The sequence below is a fragment of the Mytilus galloprovincialis genome, chromosome 1 (assembly GCF_965363235.1).
Source record: "Mytilus galloprovincialis chromosome 1, xbMytGall1.hap1.1, whole genome shotgun sequence".
Taxonomy (NCBI): Eukaryota; Metazoa; Mollusca; class Bivalvia; order Mytilida; family Mytilidae; genus Mytilus; species Mytilus galloprovincialis.
Genome location: NC_134838.1, coordinates 43,939,871 through 43,948,453, shown reverse-complemented (window position 1 = coordinate 43,948,453; position 8,583 = coordinate 43,939,871).

Here is an 8,583-nt window from a genome sequence, read left to right as displayed (position 1 = left end):
CGTTTCCGTTTCCGTTCCGTTTTCCGTTTCCGCCGTTTAGCAACACCCCACCATTTATGGTGGTCGGTTTAAAAACGGCTGCGACTTTTTATTTTACTTTCTGTTTGAATCAATTTAAATTTACGATTTTTTAAAAATGGAAATGGATATGTTATATAACGTATAATCTTTTGGAAATGTCAATACGCAGGCGGGTGCAAGGTCATCATTTCAATGGTTTACAGTGTTGCTATGTTGATGTTTCAACTGTTTACGTTTCCCGCCATTCTACTTTCGTTTTCGATGCTACAAAAGGGGGAGGTATATTGACACATTCTCGGAATATACATCTTGTCTTTCTGTATTGGAGCAACCATTTTACTTTAAGGGGAGTCCGGGAGGATTATAGTTTCCTTTCTGAGTAAAAACTATCAATTAAATCCTATTTTTTTCAAAATTTATGAGGCATGGACAGGAGGAGTCTAAAAAAATTTGTTCATCAAATTGGGGATCAGAATATTTTTTTTTAGAAAAAAAACGCAACTGCAACTTTCCCCTTTTCCCTAATGATCGTACATATTGCACATGTATGTAAATCTCGATGCTAATTTGTCCACCCAGTGGCGGATACAGAACTTTTCATAAGGGGGCCCGCTGACTGACCTAAGGGGGTCCCGCTCCAGACGATTCATTGATTCCCTATATAATCAACCAAATTTTTCCCACGAAAAGGGGGGGGGCAGCCCCCCTCTGGATCCGCCTATTCCACCGCATTATTTACCCAAGTCCACAAACGTTCCAATAAAATCATAGAAATTTAAAAATAGAGACTCAGAGTATAAGGCCTAAAGAGTCATTATTTTCTAGTTTATAACTAATTTTGCGAAGGACAATGTTAAATAATATTATAATAGGTATTCCTATAATAACCTCACAAAATACATATTACTATAAGATGGTCAAATTCAATCCACTCAGTTCAGTTCAATTTAATATAATACAGTACACATGTAGTGTATTATTGTATAACTTGTAATTGTTGTTCTAAAAAATACAACATATTTACTCTTGTGCACAAGTACAGTATTTTAAAGATATTTTGGAAATTACTTTTGTAATTTCAACTGCCCTTAGAACCTGGGACTATTATAAGTATAAGAGTCCCAGTACTAATATTTTGTTTTTACAAAAAATAATAATTTATGATTAATAGATATTACAGGTCAACCATATTTTTTTTCAAAATAGAGATACGAAAACTAATGGGCTGCAGTAATCATGAAATCATTAAAAAAAGGATTCTACCACTCTCCTTCATAAAAAAAAAGACACACAAAGACACACAAACTAAATCTGCACCTGCAATATTTCACATTGACAATACATTTTGAAATCAAAATATAATAAACAATGAAGCTATATATATGAGCTTTATTATAAACTTTCCTCATATTTTTTTAGGCCGCTGCTATCTTATGGCAGGCAAGCTACACTCGTGTCTTGCTATATTCACGGGTGTCATTCGGTTTATCGAGAGAAATAATCGTGAAAGAATATCTAACGGCGGTCAAGTATTGAGAGACGACCGTGAAAGTTCTGGTAACGGATCGTCACGAAAGACATTTAATCGAGAAGACACAGGAAAGGTCAGTAAATATTCTAATTTCATTAATTACACAGACACATTTACGACAAAATAAAACTGTCTGTCAAAATGGTTTAACATTATGATCAGTATGTCAGAATATCCAGTTTCAAAAGTACATAGTTATTACAAAACGACAAAAGGCAGATTGCTTCTCGACATTTCAATGACATAAAAAATGTAAACAAACACGATTTTTTCACAAATTCGACTAGATAAACTACGTTTATCAGAATAAGGGCATTGTATTTGAATTATTACAACGGTTCTCATAGTTATTTTATATAAATATAATCTGAAACTTAGTAAATAAAGAACTATTTACACAAAATTGATTTTTTGGATCGTGAAAGATCACGTACCGCATTTTTGAAGATCGTGAAAAGGATCGTGAAAGATCTGATGCTACGTAGATAATCACATTATTCTTTTATATATGATAACTTATATTGGTTTATGTGTAATATACTTAATATTGCGATCGGGAACCAGTCTATTATCAAAGGTACTTGGATTATAATTTAGTACGCCAGACGCGCAAATACATTAAAATTATTATTTGGGCATTTGTGAACATGTTGTTTGTAAAATAGTTGGATGATTGTAGGATGAAGATTTTTATTTTCATGTGAAGTACTCACTTATCATGAGTTATAGGATACCCATATTTTGTATATTGGATCCTATAAACTGAATGTCCGTCAGACAGGATTCACCTGACCCTGAATTTGCCTCATTTCATGAATGAAGATTCATGTTAGTGGTCAAGTCCGTGTCGAGGATTCGTTAAGCTTTAGGCTAACTGTCTGTTGTTATGATTGTAAGGTGTATATTTTCGACTTGTGCAAGGTTTCAACTAACATTGAACTCATTATCATGCACCATTCGGCAATGTCTGTTTTATGTTGTTTCGCCTTTTGAATATATACCTGTATGCTATAGCGACAAGGTGTTTCGTGTATGGTGTACATGTCTGTCTGCATGTTTCTTATATGACCATGATTACGTCAATTGTGTTTGATTTATTAAATGATAGTAAGATGTCTATGTCTGGCTGTCGGTCAGGGTTCATATACTTTTGACCTTATGTTCCGAATTAATTGGCCAAGCATAACTTTTACATTTGTCAGTTTCTAATGCACTGTAAGGATCGGAACACATTTATTTGGTGTACGGGATATTTGTAGAGATCTGTATGGCATAGTTTATCTGACCTTGACCTTTTTTTTTATGAAACATTGACAATCTTAAGCGCATTTGACACTTTTGAACACCAAATCGGAGGACTTACCTTGTTTGTATTGGATACCAAAGCTTCATAAAATTCCGTACAAACAACGGTATATTGCTGGCTCATCTTCATGTTCCACTAAAGAATTGTCCATTAGATTGACTAATATTTTATCCGCAGTGAAAGAGGGTCTTCAGAAATACTGTGAAACTGTTTACTCACGTAGTGGTATTAGCCATATGTGGATTCTTAAAAATTCTAAAGAACTTCTAGACAATTTTAAATCTCGGTCTATTTCTGAAATTAGTTCTATCAAAACTTTTGATTTTTCAACCCTGTATACCACCATTCCCCATGTGAAATTGAAAAATCGCCTAAAAGAAATAATCCACAATGCCTTTTGACATAAAAATGGTAGCATACGCTATAAATTTATAACTTTGGGATTTCATAAGGCATATTTCGTTAATAGTGACAAACAAAAAGGTAAAACATGCTACACAAAAGAACAAGTGGTCAGTATGCTGGAGTTTCTTATCGACAACATATTTGTTGAGTTTGTCAATAAATTGTCGGCATTCCTATGGGAACGAACTGCGCGCCTCTCCTTGCTGACCTCTTCTTGTTTTCATGTGAATCGGAGTTCCTTCAGATACTTGTCAAAAACAAGAAGATCAAAGAAGCCAGGTTATTTAATTTCACTTTCAGATATATTGATGATGTTCTTTCCATTAACAATCCGAACTTTTCTGATTGGGTTCCATTAATATATCCACCAGAACTAGACAACAGACACGGCTTCCTCCGCCTCATTTTTATACTTATACCTCGAATTTGACACACACAGTCATCTTAGTACCAGAACCTATGACAAACGAGACTATTTTGATTTTGAAATTATCAATTTCCCCAACCTTAGTAGCAATATACCAACTTCACCTGCATATGGAATATACATTTCCCAACTTATTCGGTATTCAAGAGCTTGCAGCTCCTACTCAGACTTTGTAAAACGTCACCAGTGTCTGAGCAGAAAGTTGATGAACCAGGGGTATGTCAAAGAACGTCTCGTCATTTTTCTAAAAAAGTTCATCAGAAGGTACCCAGAACTTGTTGATAAATATTCCGTATCAACTTCACAAATAATACACGATGGTCTTGAAGTATAGATTTTGCGTACTGACGTTGTTCATCATCTTAACAACGTGTTATATTATTCTTTTATTTGTCTTTATTAATATTACTTTTACTGTTAAGTCTGTTTTTTGAGATATCCTTTTGACGTAACTCTGTGCTTATGTATCCCATCATACTTTGAACGACAAAATTATTTTATGATGTGACTCTGTACCTATGTATCTTGTCATACTTTGAATGACAAAATTATTTTATTTATTAATATTACTTTTACTGTTAACCCACTTTTTTTGTGATATACATTTGACGTGACTCTGTACTTATGTATCCCGTCATACTTTCAACCACACTTTTATTTTATTTATTATTATTACTTTAACTGTTAAGTCAGCTTTTGTTATATCTATTTTGCGTGACTGTATTTATGCATCCCGTCATACTTTGAACGACAAAATTTTTTCATGTCTACCTATGCGAATTTCAAACGCGCAATTTTACACCAGTACTGAAAACCCTCCTTCCTTGATGGGTGCATTTTACATAGACAAATAAAATCGTATAATATAATCAAAATGAGGATGTTAATTTGATGTATGCCTTTTTGTGCTTCTTCGTTACATTTGTTGTTTTTATAGTGATTAAGATGATAACACAATGTTGACTGCTGTACCCCTATTTTTGACATTTTTACCTATTGTGTCTGTTTGTTTTGTTCACGCATCGGTGACAATATAATGGAATTTGACGCGACTGTCATACAAGTGAGAGGTTTAGCTAGCTATAAAACCAGGTTCAATCCACCATTTTCTACATTTGAAAATGCCTGTACCAAGTCAGGAATATGACAGTTCTTGTCCATTCGTTTTTGATGCGTTTTGTTATTTGATTTTGCCATGTGATTATGGACTTTCCGAATTGATTTTCCTCTGAGTTCAGTATTTTTGTGATTTTACTTTTTCTAGTTAAACCCTTGATATTATAGACGTTCAACAAATATACTATCATAAGTAAAGCAAACAAGACATTACAGCATTTGCGCTTTGGTATTCTATAGTATGTACTATATAGTTAAATCAATACTTATCTGCGTTGTTTATAAAGAACTTAAAAAGTTCTGTTGCACAAAATGTTGGTTATCGTTCAATCCAAAATTACACATGAAATGTGCTGTTTTTGCTATGATTTTTTGTTTGATGGATAACATTTTGGTTTAAACGTTGCATATCCATATTATTGGCTAACTAGTGTCGGTCTGCCTGAAGTGCACCAGACCGATTCACAGAGCTGAATCTTTCACACTTATTTAGACACGTTATTAGTTTGGGTTTTTTTTAACTTTCGAGGTAAAGTGTTAAATAGAAAACAAGATAATAGCTTTAATGTCCATCCTTACCAAAATAGTTACAGGCTTCAACCACTTGCAGATTTATCAAATGGTAAAAGAAATACTGATTTCTGATTACTAGTATTAAGTCTGGTCACGCATTTTCTTTCACGATCAAAATAATACGTTGCCTGATCTTTCACGATCAAGTTTGATGGAAATTCAACAAATTTAAGGTTTTCATAAACAAATTAACGCTTTTAATGGAAGAACATACTTTAATTTTACTGTACTATCAGATACACCAAAGATTAAATTTCAAATATATCATGATATTCTGAAATATGACCATTATAGGTACAAAAAGCTTGTTATTTGTAATTAATTTTATAGACACGACTAGCGCCTTTTGTGTTTTTTTAAAAAGTACTTCATATTTTCTTTATCTTCTTTCACAGTTATGTTGAGGAAGTTAAACCATTTTGACAGACATATTTTTTTGTTCGGATTTGTTCCGCATTTTGAAAATTAAGCGATGTTTTCAAAGATTCTGAACTAGAATGTACATTAAATGTCTTTCACGATCCGTTACCAGAACTTTCACGATCGTCTCTCAATACTTGACCGTTCACGATCATTTCTCTCGATAAACCGAATGACACCCGTGATATTGTTGTGTAATCAAATATAACATACGCTTGATTTCACAGAATTAACATTGAACATTGTTCTTGATTTCAATTTCAAGAACGATTAATGAAATAATCATGAAGACAAATAGAAATTGAAACATTTAGGATGTATTTTCTGTTTTAAAAAATACAAATATCAGCTTAACACAAAAGAAATTCCCCATGAAATTGACATAGGATTAACATGTTCGACTCATCTTCTGTAAATGCTAAATGTACAACTGATCATGTGTCCACATTTATAAGTTCAGTTAATGAAACAAATTAACGACATGTAAAAGAATGATACCAAATAGAAACAAATTAACAACGTGTAAAAGAATGATGCCAAATAAGTTGCTTATATAGAATTACCTGGATATATTACCAGTTGATAAACAGACCATGAAAATCATCTGTGGAATGCTAAGAGAACGACCATTAACTTTCAAAGGGGAAAAAGGGGGGAGCATTTGTTCCGTGACACATTTTTTCTTCCAAACGTGAGAGTCACATTTCCTTTTTTTTATTATCTCATTTAACTTTTACATTTTAACAAAAAAAAAAAAACTTCACCGCAAAATCCCCCTCCCCCTGATTTTGTACATCATTTCAGCATCCTTGTCTTACAAGTCTCGATGATCCACGTCGACAATTAAGAATTGAATGCTTCTTTTTGTAACTTCATTGGGGTGTAAAAGCGTTGACCGAAGTACATTTTGTATGAAGCGCGGAAGCGCTTCATACTAAAAATGTGCGCACGGTCAACGCTTTTACAACCCTATGAAGTTACAAAAAGAAGCATTCAATACTTATAATTACATTTTTTTGGCAATGATCATGAAAACACGAATTTTATTATTGTTTTATTTAATTAACCTGTGCACTTTATTGTTGGACCACGTGTTATCATGAATGAAAAGTTTTATTGAGCAATGCAATTGCTTACGGAATAACAAGTGATGTGCAGTTAGCCAATCAGAATAAAGTATCATAATGAAACATACATCTAATGTAATTATTTCGACGAAAGCATACTCAAAAGTATAAAAATAATCGTGAATCTTGTCGTTAAATTTAAAGTATCATGCTTCAATGGTTTCATTTAAATGTTAATGGTGAAACGCATGCTTGAACAATTGCCGCGCAAATCTGCATGTGCAGTCGTGGTTAACATAAGTAAAGTATCAGACGTAAGTGTATTTGAAATCATTTTTAGACATTCTGAAAAGCGTACTTTATTTGCGATATTCTTAAATTTTTAAAGATACCTTTGATACATAAAGCTTTGTTGACTTGTTTTTCCGGATTAAACACAGACTCGAAGTGTTATATTGGAAATGTAATAAATTCTTCCTTAACGTTTCCTCGTTTAGACTAATCTTAAAAAGTTATTTTGACTAAATCAAATATTATGAAAAATCTTCCAGTTTCATGAATAATTTGGGCGCCACGATTGTAAAGTGGTCTAAGTAGTTCTACTACTGTAAGATCCTGTAATCACTAGTCAGTCAACACTGAGGTTGTGAGTTCGAACCCCGCCCGTGCGGGTGCACTCGACTCCAATCTTAATTGATTTGGATTGGCAGTTTTCCTATTGAAGGTTGGTGGTTTTCCCTGGGAACTGCGCGCCGGCTTCCATCACCAATAAAAACTGGCCGCCACGAAATAGATCAAAAGTTGCACTAAAAAGTGGCATGTAAACACCAACAACCAATCAATCATCAATATTTAAATCTGAACAACCCTTTAGTAGGACATCTAGATTGACATTGTTGAATATCCTGGAAACTCAAAGAGCTCATATCTCTGATAAAAATAATCAAACATAAAAGAAATAAAAAATGATCTTCTATCGGGTCTCCACAGACACACACAGAGCTGTCCGACAACTGATTACAGAGGAGAGGAGGTGATGTTTTAGGTCATTAGCCTCATTTCTTAGCTGGCTCTGGATCTTATTATTTTTTCGTGATAAACAGGTATCATCTGCAAACAGTTTTATTTTGTTGGTACAACTACATCTGTCATTTACAAACAACACACACTGAAAAAGCGCCTAAAATTGAATCTTGAGGGACTCCTGCCTTGACAGTATTCCAATTTGAAAAATAACCATTTACTCCAACCCTTTGGTGTCTATCAGAAAGATATCTTGAACCAGTTAAACAAGTATTTTCTAAATTTATACAAAAGTCCAATGTGTAAACCGCGATCAAATGCTTTTGACTCATCACACAAAAAAAATCTAAGATCTTTCCCATTGTCAAGATTTTTTACAATCTCTTCATATGATAAAAGTAACTGAGGCTTGTCCTTGTTACGGTACCCAGACTGTTGATCAGTTAATATTGCAGGATCCTTATTCTTTCACGCTAATTTTTCACGATATATACCGAATGACAACCGTGTATTTTCCGATGCTTATGATTAATAGCAATCAACGAGTTAACCTAAATATTGACTTCATAAGTTTCACTTTCACTTGTTATGCATTTATTGAAAATGTGAATGATTACAGTAAAGATTTTAAAAAAATGATAAAACATAAAATCCAGAGTTTTTTTTTTATCATTTTAAAAATCCTACCTGTTTT